Source organism: Triticum aestivum, chromosome 3A (genome assembly GCF_018294505.1).
Source record: "Triticum aestivum cultivar Chinese Spring chromosome 3A, IWGSC CS RefSeq v2.1, whole genome shotgun sequence".
Lineage (NCBI taxonomy): Eukaryota > Viridiplantae > Streptophyta > Magnoliopsida > Poales > Poaceae > Triticum > Triticum aestivum.
The window spans coordinates 130,847,754-130,866,199 of record NC_057800.1 but is presented as its reverse complement, the minus strand read 5'-3'; positions in this window follow the sequence as shown (position 1 = coordinate 130,866,199).

Sequence of the window (18,446 nt, the reverse complement as noted above, 5' to 3'; positions counted from 1 at the left end):
CCTCACCGGGACAATGCTCTAATAATGATGATCATCACACCTATTTTTACTTACAACTCAATATTTAGAACAAAATATGACTCTATGTGAATTCCTCCGGCGGTGTACCGGGATATGCAATGAATCAAGAGTGACATGTATGAAATAATTATGAATGGTGGCTTTGCCACAAATACGATGTCAACTAGATGATCATGCAAAGCAATATGACGATGATGAAGCGTGTCATAGCAAATGGAACGGTGGAAAGTTGCATGGCAATATATCTCGGAATGGCTATGGAAATGCCATAATAGGTAGGTATGGTGGCTGTTTTGAGGAAGGTATATGGTGGGTTTATGGTACCGGCGAAAGTTGCGCGGTACTAGAGAGGCTAGCAATTGTGGAAGGGTGAGGGTGCGTATAATCCATGGACTCAACATTAGTCATAAAGAACTCACATAATTATTGAAAAAATCTATTAGTTATCGAAACAAAGTATTATGCGCATGCTCCTAGGGGGATAGATTGGTAGAAAAAGACCATCGCTCGTCCCCGAGCGCCACATAGAAGGCAATCAATAAATGAATCATGCTCCGACTTCATCACATAATGGTTCACCATACGTGCATGCTACGGGAATCACAAACTTCAACACAAGTATTTCTCAAATTTACAAGTACTCAACTGACATGACTCTAATATCACCATCTCCATATCTCAAAACAATCATCAAGTATCAAACTTCTCATAGTATTCAATGCACTTGTATGAAAGTTCTTATTATTCCTAAAAGCAAATTGCCATGTTGTTCTAAAGGACTCTCAAAATAATATAAGTGAAGCATGAGAGATCAATTATTTCTATAAACTAAAACCACCACCGTGCTCTAAAAGATATAAGTGAAGCACTAGAGCAAAAACTATATAGCTCAAAAGATATAAGTGAAGCACATAGAGTATTCTAATAAATTCCAATTCATGTGTGTCTCTCTCAAAAGGTGTATACAGCAAGGATGATTATGGTAAACTAAAAAGCAAATACTCAAATCATACAAGACGCTCCAAGCAAAACACATATCATGTGGCGAATAAAAATATAGCTCCAAGTAAAGTTACCAATGAACGAAGACAAAAGAGGGGATGCCTTCCGGGGCATCCCCAAGCTTAGGCTTTTTGGTGTCCTTGTATTTTACCTTGGGGTTCCATGGGCATCACCAAGCTTAGGCTCTTTCCACTCTTTTTCCCATAATCCATCAAATCTTTACCCAAAACTTGAAAACTTCACAACACAAAACTTAACAAGAGAATCTCATGAGCTCCGTTAGCGAAAGAAAACAAAACACCACTTCAAGATACTGTAATGAACGCATTCTTTATTTATATTGATGTTAAACCTACTGTATTCCAACTTATCTATGGTTTATAAACTCTTTTACTAGCCATAGATTCATCAAAATAAGCAAACAACACATAAAAAACAGAATATGTCAAAAACATAACAGTGTGTAGTAATCTGTAGGTTTCGACCACTTCTGGAACCTCAAAAATTCTAAAATAAATTGCTGTACGTGAGGAATTTATCTATTAATCATATGCAAAAAGAATTAACTAAATAGCACTCTCCAGTAAAAATGCCAGCAATTCTTGTGAGTGCTAAAGTTTCTGTTTTTTACAGCAAGATCAGAAAGACTTTCCCCAAGTCTTCCCAACGGTTCTACTTGGCACAAACACTAATTAAACACAAAACACACAACCAAAACAAAGGCTAGATAAATTATTTATTGTTATCAGCAAGGAAAAATATTGGGTTGTCTCCCAACAAACACTTTTCTTTAAAGCCTTATAGCTAGGCATACGATTTCAATGATGCTCACATGAAAGACAAGAATTGAAGCACAAAGAGAGCATCATAAAACACATGACAAACACATCTAAGTCTAACATACTTCCTATGCATAGCATCTTATATGCAAACAAATTATCAAGGCAAGAAAAAACTAGCATATGCAAGGAAGCGGAAAGAAACAATAGCAATCTCAACATAACGAGAGGTAATTTAGTAACATGAAAATTTCTACCACCATATTTTCCTCTCTCATAATAATTACATGTAGGATCATAATCAAATTCAACAATATAGCTATCACAAAACATATTCTTAACACGATCCACATGTATGCAAAGTTGACACTCTTCCAAAATAGTGGGATTAACATTAACTAAAGTCATGACCTCTCCAAACCCACTTTTATCAAAAACTTCATGCGATTGAACATTCTCCAAATATGTGGGATCTAAAGTTGACACTCTTCCAAACCCACTTTCAATATTATTGCAAACATTATAATTAATCTCATATTCATCATGGGGCTTAAATAAATTTTCAAGATCAAATATTCAAAAAAAATTCAAGATCAAAAGAAGAATCACCCCAATCATGATCATTGCAAAAAGTAGTAGACATAGCAAAACTAGCATCCCCAAGCTTAGGGTTTTGCATATTATAAGCACAATTGACATTAATAGAATTTATACTATCATCATTGCAATCATGCTTTTTATTCAAAGATCTATCGTGAATCACTCCATAAAGTACTTCATCACAATTTTCAGATTCACGAATTTCAAGCAAAACTTCATAAAGATAATCTAGTGCACAAAACTCACTAGAAATTGGTTCATCATAATTGGATCTCTTAAAAAGATTAGCAATAGGATGAGGAACCATAGATCTTAGGTTCTCTGTTCAACAATAAATAAACAACTATTCCAACCAAATGAGCAAACGAGCCAAGTAGGACATCAAAGCAAATGGAAATGCGAACATAAGAAGGGAGGATAAAACGGCAAGGGTGAAGTGGGGGAGAGGAAAACGAGAGGCAAATGGCAAATAATGTAATGCGAGGGATAAGAGTTGTGATGGGTACTTGGTATGTCTTGACTTGGCGTAGATCTCCCCGGCAACGGCGCCAAAAATCCTTCTTGCTACCTCTTGAGCACTGCGTTGGTTTTCCCTTGAAGAGGAAAGGGTGATGCAGTAAAGCAACATAAGTATTTCCCTCAGTTTTTGAGAACCAAGGTATCAATCCAGTAGGATACCACGTGCGGGTCACCTCGTACCTACACACACAAATAAGAACCTCGCAACCAACACGATAAAGGGGTTGTCAATCCCTTCACGGCCACTTGCAAGAGTGAGATCTGATAGAGATGATAATAATAAGATAAATATTTTTGGTATTTTTATGCTATAGATTGAAAGTAAAAGATAGCAAAATAAAGTAGATGGGAAACTTATATGATGGAGAATAGACCCGGGGGCCATAGGTTTCACTAGTGGATTCTCTCAAGATAGCATAAGTATTACGGTGGGTGAACAAATTACTGTCGAGCAATTGATAGAAAAGCGAATAATTATGAGAATATCTAGGTATGATCATGTATATAGGCATGCTACCTCTTGAGCTTGTGTTGGATTTCCTCGAAGAGGAAAGGATGATGCAGCAGAGTAGCGTAAGTATTTCTCTCAATTTTTGAGAACCAAGGTATCAATCCAGTAGGAGGCTACGCTCAAGTCCCTCGTACTTGGACAAAACGATAGCTACTCACAACCAACACGATTAGGGGTTGTCAATCCCTTCACGGTCACTTACGAGAGTGAGATCTGATAGATATAATATTTTTGGTATTTTTGGTATAAAGATGCAAAGTAAAAAGTAAAAACAAAGTAAAAACAAAGCAAGATTAAAGTGATGGAGATTGATATGATGAGAATAGACCCGGGGGCCATAGGTTTCACTAGTGGCTTCTCTCAAGAGCATAAGTATTCTACGGTGGGTGAAAAAATTACTGTTGAGCAATTGACAGAATTGAGCATAGTTATGAGAATATCTAGGTATGATCATGTATATAGGCATCACGTCCGTGACAAGTAGACCGAAATGATTCTGCATCTACTACTATTACTCCACTCATCGACCGCTATCCAACATGCATCTAGAGTATTAAGTTAAAAACAGAGTAACGCCTTAAGCAAGATGACATGATGTAGAGAGATAAATTCATGCAATATGAAATAAACCCCATCTTGTTATCCTCGATGGAAACGATGCAATACGTGCCTTGCTGCCCCTTCTGTCACTGGGAAAGGACACCGCAAGATCGAACCCAAAGCTAAGCACTTCTCCCATGGCAAGAACTACCAATCTAGTTGGCCAAACCAAACAGATAATTCAAAGAGACTTGCAAAGATAACCAATCATACATAAAAAAATTCAGAGAAGATTCAAATATTATTCATAGATAGACTTGATCATAAACCCACAATTCATCGATCTCAACAAACACACCGCAAAAAGAAGATTACATCGAATAGATCTCCACGAGAGAGGGGGAGAACTTTGTATTGAGCTTCAAAGAGAGAGAAGAAGCCATCTAGCTACTAACTATGGACCTGAAGGTCTGAGGTAAACTACTCACACTTCATCGGAGAGGCTATGATGATGTAGAAGCCCTCCGTGATGACGGCCCTCCTCCGGCGGAGCTCCGGAACAGGCCCCAAGATGGGATCTCATGGATACAGAAAGTTGCAGCGGTGGAATTATGTTTTTGGATCCGTATCTGTTCGTTTGGGGGTACGTAGGTATATATAGGAGGAAGAAGTACGTCGGTGGAGCATCGAGGGGCCCATGAGGCAGGGGGGCGCGTCCTAGGGGGGGCGCCCCCCACCCTCGTGACCTCCTCTTTTGTTCCTTGGCGTAGGGTCCAAGTCTCCTGGATCACGTTCGGTGAGAAAATCACGTTCCTGAAGGTTTTATTCTGTTTGGACTCCGTTTGATATTCCGTTTCTTCGAAACACTGAAATAGGCAAAAACAGCAATTCTGGGTTGGGCCTCCGGTTAATAGGTTAGTCCCAAAAATAATATAAAAGTGGAAAATAAAGCCCAATATAGTCCAAAACAGTAGATACTATAGCATGGAGCAATCAAAAATTATAGATACGTTGGAGATGTATCAGCCATCCCCAAGCTTAATTCCTGCTCGTCCTCGAGTAGGTAAATGATAAAAAGAGAATTTTTGATGCGGAGTGCTACTTGGCATAATTTCAATGCAAATCTTCTTAATTGTGATATGAATATTCAGATTAGAAAGATTCAAGACAAAGGTTTATATTGACATAAAAAATAATAATACTTCAAGCATACTAACAAAGCAATTATGTCTTCTCAAAATAACATGGCCAAAGAAAGTTATCCCTACAAAATCATATAGTCTGGCTATGCTCTATCTTCACCACACAAAGTATTTAAATCATGCACAACCCCGATGACAAGCCAAGCAATTGTTTCATACTCTAACTTTTTCAAAACTTTTTCAATTTTCACGCAATACATGAGAGTGAGCCATGGATATAGCACTATAGGTGGAATAGAATGGTGGTTGTGGAGAAGACAAAAAGGAGTAGTCTCACATCAACTAGGCATATCAACGGGCTATGGAGATGCCCATCAATAGATATCAATGTGAGTGAGTAGGGATTGCCATGCGACGGATGCACTAGAGCTATAAGTATTATGAAAGCTCAAAAAGAAAACTAAGTGGGTGTGCATCCAACTTGCTTGCTCATGAAGACCTAGGGCAATTTGAGGAAGCCCATCATTGGAATATACAAGCAACGTTCTATAATGTAAAATTCCCACTAGTATATGAAAGTGATAACATGAGAGACTCTCTACTATGAAGATCATGGTGCTACTTTGAAGCACAAGTGTGGTAAAAGGATAGTAACATTGTCCCTTCTCTCTTTTTCTCTCATTTTTTTATTTATTTATATTTTTTTATTTGGGCCTTTTTTATGGCCTCTTTTTTTGGGGCTTCTTTGGCCTCTTTTATTTATTTTTCGTCCGGAGTCTCATCCTGACTTATGGGGGAATCATAGTCTCCATCATCCTTTCCTCACTTGGGACAATGCTCTAATAATGATGATCATCACACTTTTATTTTTCTTACAACTCAACAATTACAACTTGATACCTAGAACAAAATATGACTCTATATGAATGCCTCCGGCGGTGTACCGGGATATGCAATATGACAATGATGGAGTGTGTCATAAAAAATGGAACGGTGGAAAGTTGCATGGAAATATATCTCGGAATGGCTATGGAAATGCCATAATAGGTAGGTATGGTGGCTGTTTTGAGGAAGGGTGTATGGTAGGTGTATGATACCGGCGAAAAGTGCGCGGTATTAGAGAGGCTAGCAAAGGTGGAAGGGTGAGAGTGCGTATAATCCATGGACTCAACATTAGTCATAAAGAACTCATATACTTATTGCAAAAATCTAGAAGTTATCAAAGCAAAGTATTAAGCGCATGCTCCTAGGGGGATAGATTGGTCGGAAAAGACCATCGCTCGTCCCCGACCGCCACTCATAAGGAAGACAATCAATAAATAAATCATGCTCCAACTTCATCACATAATGGTTCACCATACGTGCATGCTACGGGAATCACAAACTTTAACACAAGTATTCTTTAAATTCACAACTACTCAACTAGCATGACTTTAATATTATCACCTTCATATCTAAAAACAATTATCATGCTTCAATCTTTTCTTAGTATTCAACACACTCAAAAGAAAGTTTCACAAATCTTGAATACCAAGCATATTATTATTAAGCAAATTACCATGCTACTAAGAGACTCTCAAAATAATTTAAGTGAAGCATGAGAGATTAATAGTTTCTTTAAAACAAATCCACCACCGTTCTCTAAAATATCTAAGTGAAGCACATAGAGCAAAATTATAACGCTCAAAAGATATAAGTGAAGCACATAGAGCAAAACTACTTAGCTCAAAAGATATAAGTGAAGCACATAGAGTATTCTATCAAATTTTAATTCATGTATGGATCTCTCAAAAGGTGTGTACAGCAAGGATTATTGTGGTATACTAAGACACAAAGACACAAATAATACAAGACGCTCCAAGCAAAACACATATCATGTTGGTGAATAAAAATATAGCTCCAAGTAAATTACCGATGGAACTGGACGAAAGAGGGGATGCCTTCCGGGGCATCCCCAAGCTTAGACTTTTTGGTGTCCTTGGATTATCTTGGGGGTGACATGGGCATCCCCAAGCTTAGGCTCGTTGCACTCCTTGTTCCATAATCCATCATAAGAATTCACCCAAAACTTGAAAACTTCACAACACAAAACTTAAAGTAGAAAACTCATGAGCTCCCTTAGCGAAAGAAAACAAAAGACCACTTCAAGGTACTGTAATGAACTCATTATTTATTTATATTGGTGTTAAACCTACTGTATTACAACTTCTCTATGGATTATAAACTATTTTACTAGCCATAGATTCATCAAAATAAGCAAACAACACACGAAAAACAGAATCTGTCAAAACAGAACAGTCTGTAGTAATCTGTAGCTAAAGCAAGATCTGGAACCCCAAAAATTCTAAAATAAATTGATGGACGTGAGTAATTTATCTATTAATCATATTCAAAAAGAATTAACTAAATATCACTCTTCAAATAAAAATGACAGCAGTTCTCGTGAGCACTAAAGTTTCTGTTTTTTACAGCAAGTTCAACAAGACTTTCCCCAAGTCTTCCCAACGGTTCTACTTGGCACAAACACTAATTAAACACAAAAAATACAACAAAAACAGAGGCTAGATAACTTATTTATTACTAAACAGGAGCAAAAAGCAAGGAATAAAAATAAAATTGGGTTGCCTCCCAACAAGCGCTATCGTTGAACGCCCCTAGCTAGGCATAAAAGCGAGGATAGATCTAGGTATTGCCATCTTTGGTAGGCAATCCATAAGTGGCTCTCATGATAGTTTTATATGGAAATTTTATCCTCTTTCTTGGAAAGTGTTCCATGCCCTTTTTTAATGGAAATTGAAATCTAATATTCCTTTCCTTCATATCAATAATCGCACCAACCGTTCTAAGGAAAGGTCTACCAAGAATAATAGGGCAAGAAGGATTGCAATCTATATCAAGAACAATGAAATCTATGGGCACATAATTCCTATTTGAAACAATAAGAACATCATTAATCCTTCCCATAGGTTTCTTAATAGTGGAATCCGCAATATCGAAGTTTAGAGAGCAATCATCAAAATTATGGAAATCTAGCAAATCACACAAAGTCTTGGGAATAGTAGAGACACTAGCACCCAAATCACACAAAGCATAAAACTCATGATCTTTAATTTTAATTTTAATAGTTGGTTCCCACTCATCATAGAGTTTTCTAGGGATAGAAACTTCCAATTCAAGTTTTTCTTCATAAGATTGCATCAATGCATCAACGATATGTTTAGTAAACGCTTTATTTTGACTATAAGCATGCAGAGATTTTAGCACGGATTGCAACAAGGAAATACAATCAATTAAAGAGCAATTTTCATAATTAAATTCATTGAAATCCAATATAGTGGGTTTAGCAACATCTAGGGTTTTAATTTCTTCAATCCCACTTTTATCAAATTTAGCATCAAGATCAAAAGATTTAGAATTATTGGAACGCCTTCTAGGTAAAGGTGGATCATATTCAGTCCCATCATTATCAAGATTCATATTGCAAAACAAAGATTTAATAGGGGACACATCAATAACTTTTAGATCTTCATCATTATTTTCATAGGAACTAGAAGAACACGCTTTAATAAAGGCATATTTGGAAGCATGCATCCTAGCGGTTCTTTCCTTGCACTCATCAATGGAAATTCTCATGGCTTTGAGAGACTCATTGATATCATGCTTAGGAGGAATAGATCTAAGCTTTAAAGAATCGATGTCAAGAGAAATTCTATCAACGTTCCTAGCCAAATCATCAATCTTAAGCAATTTTTCTTCAATCATAGCATTAAATTCTATCAACGTTCCTAGCCAAATCATCAATCTTAAGCAATTTTTCTTCAATCATGCTTAGGAGAAATAAATTCTTTAATATTAGATTCAAAATCAGAGGGCATATTATTATAATTTCCATAAGAATTGTTGCAGGAATTACCATAATTATTAGAGGGATTACTAGGATATGGCCTAGGATTGAAATTCCCTCTATAAGTGTTGTTACCAAAATTATTCCTACCAACAAAATTCACATCCATAGATTCATTGTTATTCTCAATCAAAGTAGACAAAGGCATATCATTAGGATCAGAAGAAACACTCTTAGTAGCAAATAATTTCATAAGTTCATCCATCTTTCCACTCAAAACATTGATTTCTTCTATCGCATGCACTTTTTTATTAGAAGATCTTTCAGTATGCCATTGAGAATAATTAACCATAATATTATCTAGGAGTTTAGTAGCATCTCCTAAAGTGATTTCCATAAAAGTGCCTCCCGCGGCCGAATCTAAAAGATTTCTAGAAGCAAAATTCAATCCGGCATAAAATTTTTGTATAATCATCCACAAATTCAAAACATGAGTAGGGCAATTACGTATCATTCTCTCCCAAGCTTGTGCAACATGTTCATGATCAAGTTGTTTAAAGTTCATAATATCGTTTCTAAGAGAGATGATCTTAGTAGGAGGAAAATACTTAGAGATAAAAGCATCTTTGCACTTGTTCCATGAATCAATACTATTCTTAGGCAAAGACGAAAACCAAGCTTTAGCACGATCTCTAAGCTAAAAAGGAAATAGCTTCAATTTAACGACATCATTATTGACATCTTTTTTCTTTTGCATATCACATAAATCAATGAAGCTATTCAGATGAGTAGCGACATCTTCACTAGGAAGGCCGGCGAATTGATCTTCCATAACAAGATTTAACAAAGTAGTATTAATTTCACAAGATTCAGCATGGGTAAGAGGAGTAATCGGAGTGCTAAGGAAATCATTATTATTGGTATTGGTTAAGTCACACAATTTGGTAGTATCTTGAGCCATCGCGACAAACAAGCAATCTAACACACGAGCAAACAAAAGCAAACAGGCAAAAAGAGGCAAATAGAGAGGGAGGATAGAGAGAGAAAGAGAGGGCGAATAAAATGGCAAGGGTGAATTGGGGGGAGAGGAAAACAAGAGGCAAATGGCAAATAATGTAATGCGAGAGATAGGGATTGTGATGGGTACTTGGTATGTTGACTTTTTGCGTAGACTCCCCGGCAACGGTGCCAGAAATTCTTATTGCTACCTCTTGAGCTTGCGTTGGATTTCCCCGAAGAGGAAAGGATGATGCAACAGAGTAGCATAAGTATTTCTCTCAGTTTTTGAGAACCAAGGTATAAATCTAGTAGGAGGCTACGCTCAAGTCCCTCGTACCTGCACAAAATGATAGCTACTCGCAACCAACGCGATTAGGGGTTGTCAATCCCTTCACGGTCACTTACGAGAGTGAGATCTGATAGATATAATATTTTTGGTATTTTTTGGTATAAAGATGCAAAGTAAAAAGTAAAAACAAAGTAAAAACAAAGCAAGATTAAAGTGATGGAGATTGATATGATGAGAATAGACCCGGGGGCCATAGGTTTCACTAGTGGCTTCTCTCAAGAGCATAAGTATTCTACGGTGGGTGAACAAATTACTGTTGAGCAATTGACAGAATTGAGCATAGTTATGAGAATATCTAGGTATGATCATGTATATAGGCATCACGTCCGTGACAAGTAGACCGAAATGATTCTGCATCTACTACTATTACTCCACTCATCGACCGCTATCCAGCATGCATCTAGAGTATTAAGTTAAAAACAGAGTAATGCCTTAAGCAAGATGACATGATGTAGAGAGATAAATTCATGCAATATGAAATAAACCCCATCTTGTTATCCTCGATGGCAACGATGCAATACGTGCCTTGCTGCCCCTTCTGTCACTGGGAAAGGACACCGCAAGATCGAACCCAAAGCTAAGCACTTCTCCCATGGCAAGAACTACCAATCTAGTTGGCCAAACGAAACAGATAATTCAAAGAGATTTGCAAAAATAACCAATCATACATAAAAGAATTCAGAGAAGATTCAAATATTATTCATAGATAGACTTGATCATAAACCCACAATTCATCGGTCTCAACAAACACACCGCAAAAAGAAGATTACATCGAATAGATCTCCACAAGAGAGGGGGAGAACTTTGTATTGAGATTCAAAGAGAGAGAAGAAGCCATCTAGCTACTAACTATGGACCCGAAGGTCTGAGGTAAACTACTCACACTTCATTGGAGAGGCTACGATGATGTAGAAGCCCTCCGTGATGACGGCCCTCCTCCGGTGGAGCTCCGGAACAGGCCCCAAGATGGGATCTCGTGGATACAGAAAGTTGCGGTGGTGGAATTAGGTTTTTGGCTCCGTATCTGTTTGTTTGGGGGTAAGTAGGTATATATAGGAGGAAGAAGTATGTCGGTGGAGCATCGAGGGGCCCACGAGGCAGGGGGCGCGCCCTAGGGGGGGCGCCCCCACCCTCGTGACCTCCTCTTTTGTTCCTTGGCGTAGGGTCCAAGTCTCCTGGATCACGTTCGGTGAGAAAATCACGTTCCCGAAGGTTTTATTCCGTTTGGACTCCGTTTGATATTTCGTTTCTTCGAAACACTGAAATAGGCAAAAAACATCAATTCTGGGCTGGGCCTCCGGTTAATAGGTTAGTCCCAAAAATAATATAAAAGTGGAAAATAAAGCCCAATATAGTCCAAAACAGTAGATAATATAGCATGGAGCAATCAAAAATTATAGATACGTTGGAGACGTATCAAGGCATCACGTCCGTGACAAGTAGACCGACTCCTACCTGCATCTACTACTATTACTCCACACATCGACCGCTATCCAGCATGCATCTAGAGTATTAAGTTCATAAGAACTGAGTAATGCCTTAAGCAAGATGACATGATGTAGAGGGATAAACTCATGCAATATGATGCAAACCCCATCTTGTTATCCTGGATGGCAACAATACAATACGTGTCGTTTCCCTTTCTGTCACTGGGATCGAGCACCGCAAGATTGAACCCAAAGCTAAGCACTTCTCCCATTGCAAGAAAGATCAATCTGGTAGGCCAAACCAAACTGATAATTCGAAGAGACTTGCAAAGATAAACCAATCATACATAAAGAATTCAGAGAAGATTCAAATATTGTTCATAGATAAACTTGATCATAAACCCACAATTCATTGGATCTCGACAAACACACCACAAAAGAAGATTACATCGAATAGATCTCCAAGAGAATCGAGGATAAATTTGTATTGAGATCCAAAGAGAGAGAAGAAGCCATCTAGCTACTAGCTATGGACTCGAAGGTCTGAAATAAACTACTCACACATCATCGGAGAGGCCATGGAGTTGATGTAGAGGCCCTCCATGATCAATGCCCCCTTCGGCGGAGCTCCGGAAAAGGCCCCAAGATGGGATCTCTTGGGTACAGAAGGTTGCGACGATGGAAATAGGGTTTCGTGGTGCTTCTGGATGTTTGCGGGGTATATGGATATATATAGGAGGAAGAAGTAGGTCGGTGGAGCAACAAGGGGCCCACGAGGGTGGAGGGCGCGCCCCCTGCCTCGTGGACTCCTCGATTGTTTCTTGACGTCCACTCCAAGTCTCTTGAATCATGTTTGTTCCAAAAATAACGCTCCCGAAGGTTTCATTCCGTTTGGACTCCATTTGATATTCCTTTTCGGCGAAACTCTAAAATAGGAAAAAGAATAGCAATTTGGGTTGGGCCTCCGGTTAATAGGTTAGTCCCAAAAATAATATAAAAGTGTAAAATAAAGCCCATTAACATCCAAAACAGATAATATAATAACATGGAACAATCAAAAATTATAGATACGTTGGAGACGTATCAATGTGCAATCTGATGGTGAAGTCGTCATTGATTGGTCCACTTTTGAGATAACTCCTGTTTGTGATGATGTAATAGCTGCTATGTGTGAGGAAAACATGTGTGCAGTTCTTGGAATTGAGGATGAGGTCGAGGATGCTCAAGAACGAAATGAGCCAGCTCCAGTTGTTGCGTGCCATGTTAGTGAGGAATTAATGGCTGAGGGAGCCATACCAGTAGATGACCAAGGTCCTGAAGACATATAAATTTTATATGACAAAGATCATCCAAAAGTTGAGAAAGGTTCAATCTTTCCAACAATGATAGATTCTAGGAGGGCCATGAGACAATGGGAAATTAATGAACAATTCAACCTAGGGACTTATAAATCTAACAAGAGTAGGTGGATGGCACATTGTATGGCTGAGGATTGTCCATGGAAAATAACATGTCATTTGATGGCTGATAAGACAAATACTAGGGTACTAACATAGCTTAATTAATATTCATTTTTCTATTATGTTTTATTATGGTACCATCCTATTATTGTAGCTACACTAACAACTTTTTCATGTATGCAGGTTAACCAAATTGGACCGTCGCACACATGAGTTTCAAGTAGCAGGCTAACTTCGGCAATGGCCTCATAGGACTGGGTTTAAGAAAGGTCTAAGAAAATATTGAGGTAAACTCCAAATATAGGTTGCAAGGATTTACAAGACACGTTGGAGGAAGACTGGAATGTAACCACTAGCTATGAAACTGTATGGAAGGGGATGCAGAGAGCAAATGATGAGATATATGGTTCGTGGGGTAGTAGCTTCCGGTACCTATTAAATTTCAAATCAGAGGTAAAACTGAGATCTCCTGGAACCATTGTTGAGGCCGACACTAAACTAAAGGACGGTAATGTTTACTTTCATAGATTCTTTATGGCACTTAAGCCTTCTGTAGGTGGGTCACGCTGGATGTAGGCCTTTTCTTAGCATAGACTCAACTGCATTGAATGGGAAGTGGAATGGTCATTTAGCTGCATGTACCGCTTTAGATGGACATAATTGGATGTTTCCTCTTGCATTTGGTTTTATTGAGGTTGAGGATGAAGATAACTGGACATGGTTCATGACACAGTTGCGTAGAGCACTGGGGCCAATTCCAAAGCTTGCTATAAGTATAGATGCATGTAAAGGTTTAGAAAATGCAGTTAAGAAAGTTTTCCCTCAAGCAGAACAAAGGGAGTGTTTTAGACATTTGATGCAAAGTTTTTCCAAAATATATCGTGGTGACATAATTGGTCACATGTGGGCCGTGGGAAAGACATATAGACCTTCAATGTTTGAGTACCACTTCTCCAAGGTTCTAGAATCAAGTCAAACTGTTGGTAAGTACTTACAAGATTGCCACAACCTGAAGTGGATGAGGTCTAGGTTTGACACCGAAATCAAGTGTGATTACATTCATAACAACCTTGCCGAGTCCTTCAATAATTGGATAAGAGGAATTAAAGATCTTCCTGTAGATGGGCTAGCTAACACACTAAATGGAAAGATAATGAAGTTAATTGAAAAAAGAAGAAAGATTGGGGAGAAGCTACTGGAGAAATGTTGCCAGCAGTTGTACAACAAGTGAATAATAGAACAAGAGGGCTTGGGCACTTGAAAGTCACTAGAGCAAGTAACTGGAAAGGTGAGGTCAAGGACATCAATAAAGACAATCTGAGGCATGTGGTTAACATAGAACAAAGTGAGTGCACGTGCCTAGAGTGGTAGCACATAGGTAAACCTTGTGAACATGCACTTGTTTTCTTGATTGAAAAAAGGAATGTGAAGATGGAAAATTATCTCCATGAGTACTTCTCTGTAGAAAGGTTTAGGGCAACTTATAGGGGGTCCGTTGAGCCTCTCACAGATCAATCACAGTGGCCTAATGTTGGGCTAGACTTTGTGTTGCATGCACCGCTCCCCAAAAGTTTAGCGGGAAGAAAAAGGAAGTTGAGATTGAAAAGTTGCCTTGAAAAGGGAGGAGGAAATTATAAAAAGAAACCACCATTGAAGGGTCAATTAGGAAGCCAAAATAGGTGCAAGAAGTGTCATGAATTGGGACATAGGCAAGCTGGTTACCCAACTAATGGGGTGATTCACATTTACTGAACTCATATTTGATGTTCTATTGTTTGTTTGTAAAACTCATTGAATATGTTGTTAGGAAACCAAAACCTAGAAAGATAAAACCAAACACTGAAGTTGATGTCGAATGTACAATCCCAGGAGATGCTCTCCTACAAGCTAGCCCTCGCCCCGTCACAAGGAGGTAATGTTTTCCTTCTCTTCAATTATCTTCAATTGTGGCATGTTTTTCTCTTGAGAAATGTCTTATGTGTAGTCAAACATCTCTTGGAAGCACTCATGGAGGGGAATCTTCATTGGCTATCCCATAACGCAGCCCTGGTCCAATGACAAGGAGGTATTTTTGTGTGCAAATTGTTCAATATATGTACAAATGTGCATGTTTTTCTCTTGAGAAATGTCTTTTGTGTAGTCAAACATCACTTGGTAGCCCTCTTGGAGGGACATCTTCATTGGCTATCCCACAATGCAGCCCTGGTCCAATGACAAGGAGGTATTTTTTTGTGCAAATTTTTCAATATATGTACAAATGTGGCATGTTTTTCTCTTGAGCAATGTCCTATGTGTAGCCAAACATCACTTGGTAGCCCTCTTGGAGGGACATCTTCATTGGCTATCCCACAACGCAACCCTGGTCCAATGACAAGGAGGTATTTTTTTATGTTCTTCAATATCACTACAAATGTGTTATGTTTTTATCTTAAACAAGGCTTGTTTATGTAGTCAATCATCTCTTGGTTGCCCTCTTGGAGGGACATCTTCATTGCCTACTCTACAAGGCATTCCTGGCCCAATCACAAAGAGGTAAAAAAACTGAAGTTTTTCTTCATTATGTATAACATATGTATGTTTTTTAATTCAAGGAATCGATGCATTATGTAGGAAACTTTCTATGGAAACAAGGACTCCCTCTTCTCCAACAAAATTTGTTTTGAAGGCCGCAAAGAAGATCACACCGAGGAAGAGAAAAACAGTGTAGCGTGTCATGTTATGATTTGTCGCCCGTGTAGTGATCTTCATGAAATAGATGCCACGTGTTCATGAAGTTGATGCTTTTGGACTGAATTCTTACCCTATGTCTTCTATGATCTATTCGTGTGTAGTGAGATGAGGACTCACTTTTTGCTTTTGAATTCAACTTGTGAGACATGACCCACTTTCTGCTTTAAATATAAAATTCATACCTATAAATTATGGATTGCCAAGTCGGTACATATGAGCCGTATTCAACCGATTTTGTGGATTCACACATATATTCTTGTGTCATGTGAAAATGGTACAAAATTAAAGAGAGATCATGTCAAAATTTGTTGAAAATGATGTGAATTTTTTCAACAAAACTGTACATAAATTCATGCTACAACCATTAAGCGAGGGCTATAGTTATTGTATTTTGCTGCTGCTGGCCATATGCTACTTCAAACAATAGCAGTGAGTAGCTACAGAAGGCTCCAGCCAACAACAATAAGCTAGCAGCGAAGACCTACAGTCTACAAAGCTACTCATACAACAACATGGAATAGTTACAAAGCTACCAGCGATGGCACGCTCCAGCGACGGCGGAGCCGGCGCGGCCGGCGTAGGCGTGCCGGCGACGGGAAGGAGACAACAAGGTGGCGCCGTGCCGGGAAGGAGCTACGGCGAGATAAGCCGCCGAGAAGCATGCAACAGGATCACCTCATTCCATACGTAGAGCAACCATGGGCGTGTTTGGTTGCCTGCATAGGCCTCGACCAGGCCCACGCGGGAAGTGATCAGCCTGTTTGGTAGCCCGCATACACTATTGGGCCTGCATCGCACACTTCTTAAAGCACCTCTGGGCATGGCTCACTGGGAACACATGAATCAACAGTTTCTCCAGGGCCAGGCCCGAGTGGTGCACATGGGCGGTGGCGGCTGCATGCGCACGGCCACGCTCGAGAAGCCGCGTTGCTTCCAGAAGCACCGGCAGTTATTAGCCTCACCGCCCCTCACCGCTCCCTCTCCCCACTCTTCCCCACTCTCCCAACTCTCACCGGTGGCGAAGGATCAGAGCAGAGGAAGAAGACCACCGGACTCCATCACCGACGGTGGCGGATCGGAGCAGAGGAAGAAGACCACCGGACTCCATCAATGGTGGTAAGCACTTCTCTCTCTTTGACATGCATGTTAGATTCGATCCACGTCGATAGATTCGATCCACGGCGGAGGGAAATGGGGAATAGAGGTAGATAAGCATAGGGGTAGTTCATACGAGTTCATACATGCAAGATCGGAATGCAGAAGGGGGATTGGGGGTACACAATGGAAACCGGCTGACCATGGCGGTTGTCACTGGTGTGCGGAGCGGCTGGTCGAGCCGCTGACCTTCATCTTCTTCTTCATCGCCGTGCGGGCCGGCGGGTCATCGTCGTCGTCCTCGGCGAAGTCGAGGTCGATCTGCCAGGTAGGACGGCTTGGCCCCGGCGCCCTCGCTGGCATGTGCACCGCTTCTTCTTCCTCCTCCTTAGGCTCCCCAACGATGACCGCTGGCGGCGTGATAGCCGTCTCCCAGTACACTACGGCACGACGGTCATTAGGATCCCAGTAGGTCTTGTCACTACAAAAAAATACACTTCCGTGATGATACGTGTTTGTCACAGTAGGTCGCATTTTTTGTCATGCATGTACATCCATGACGATTTTATGACAAAATCAAGATAGTCATACATGTGTTGTCGTAGAAGTGTTCCATGACATTACCAAAATTATCATCACGGAAGTGTCCACTTCCATGACGATAAATCGCGCGTCACAGAAGTGCTTTTGTCAAGGGTGACCGACACGTGGCATCCACCATAACGGAACGCCGTTAAGCTATCGGGTCCGGTTTTGGATCCGATAACCCGTTAACAGCCGGGACCAATGGGAAATTTGCACGTGTAAAATTCTGATTGGCCAGAGGGAATGCCTGTCAGTTCGTCATTGGGCCAGATGTTGCCCATCCATTGGAGGAGACATGCCTACGATACGTCAACACGTGGCTGGGCCCAACAGAGGCCCATATAGGTTAAAAAGGCCGGCCCAGTCAAAGGCCCATAGTACTTACTCAGGTACTAGTGGGCCAGCCAAATAACGGCCTGCTTAATAAAGGCCCATTTATAGCCCGAAGCCAGATCTGGCCCGTTAATTATTCGCCGAATATTTGGGCCAGTTTACGGCCCGAAGCCAGATCTGGCCCGTTAATTGTTCACCGAATATTTGTGCCCAATTATAGCCCAGTGACTTTCGGCCTGTTAGAGGCCCGATGTAGACATGGGCCCATTTCAACCCGGTGTGACTTTCGGCCTAGGAATGGCCCGTGCTGCCCATGGGCCATATATGGTCCGACGGGACATCGGGCCCACTAACGGCCCGTGATAAAGGTGGCAACAGTTAAGCCCAACGTGACTTTGGGCCTGTTAAAGGCCCATCGCATAATTTGGCCCGTTGATGTTTGTACTAAGCTTTCGGCCTCTTAAAGGCCCATGATATCAGTGGGCTAACTAAGGCACGAGATATGTTTCG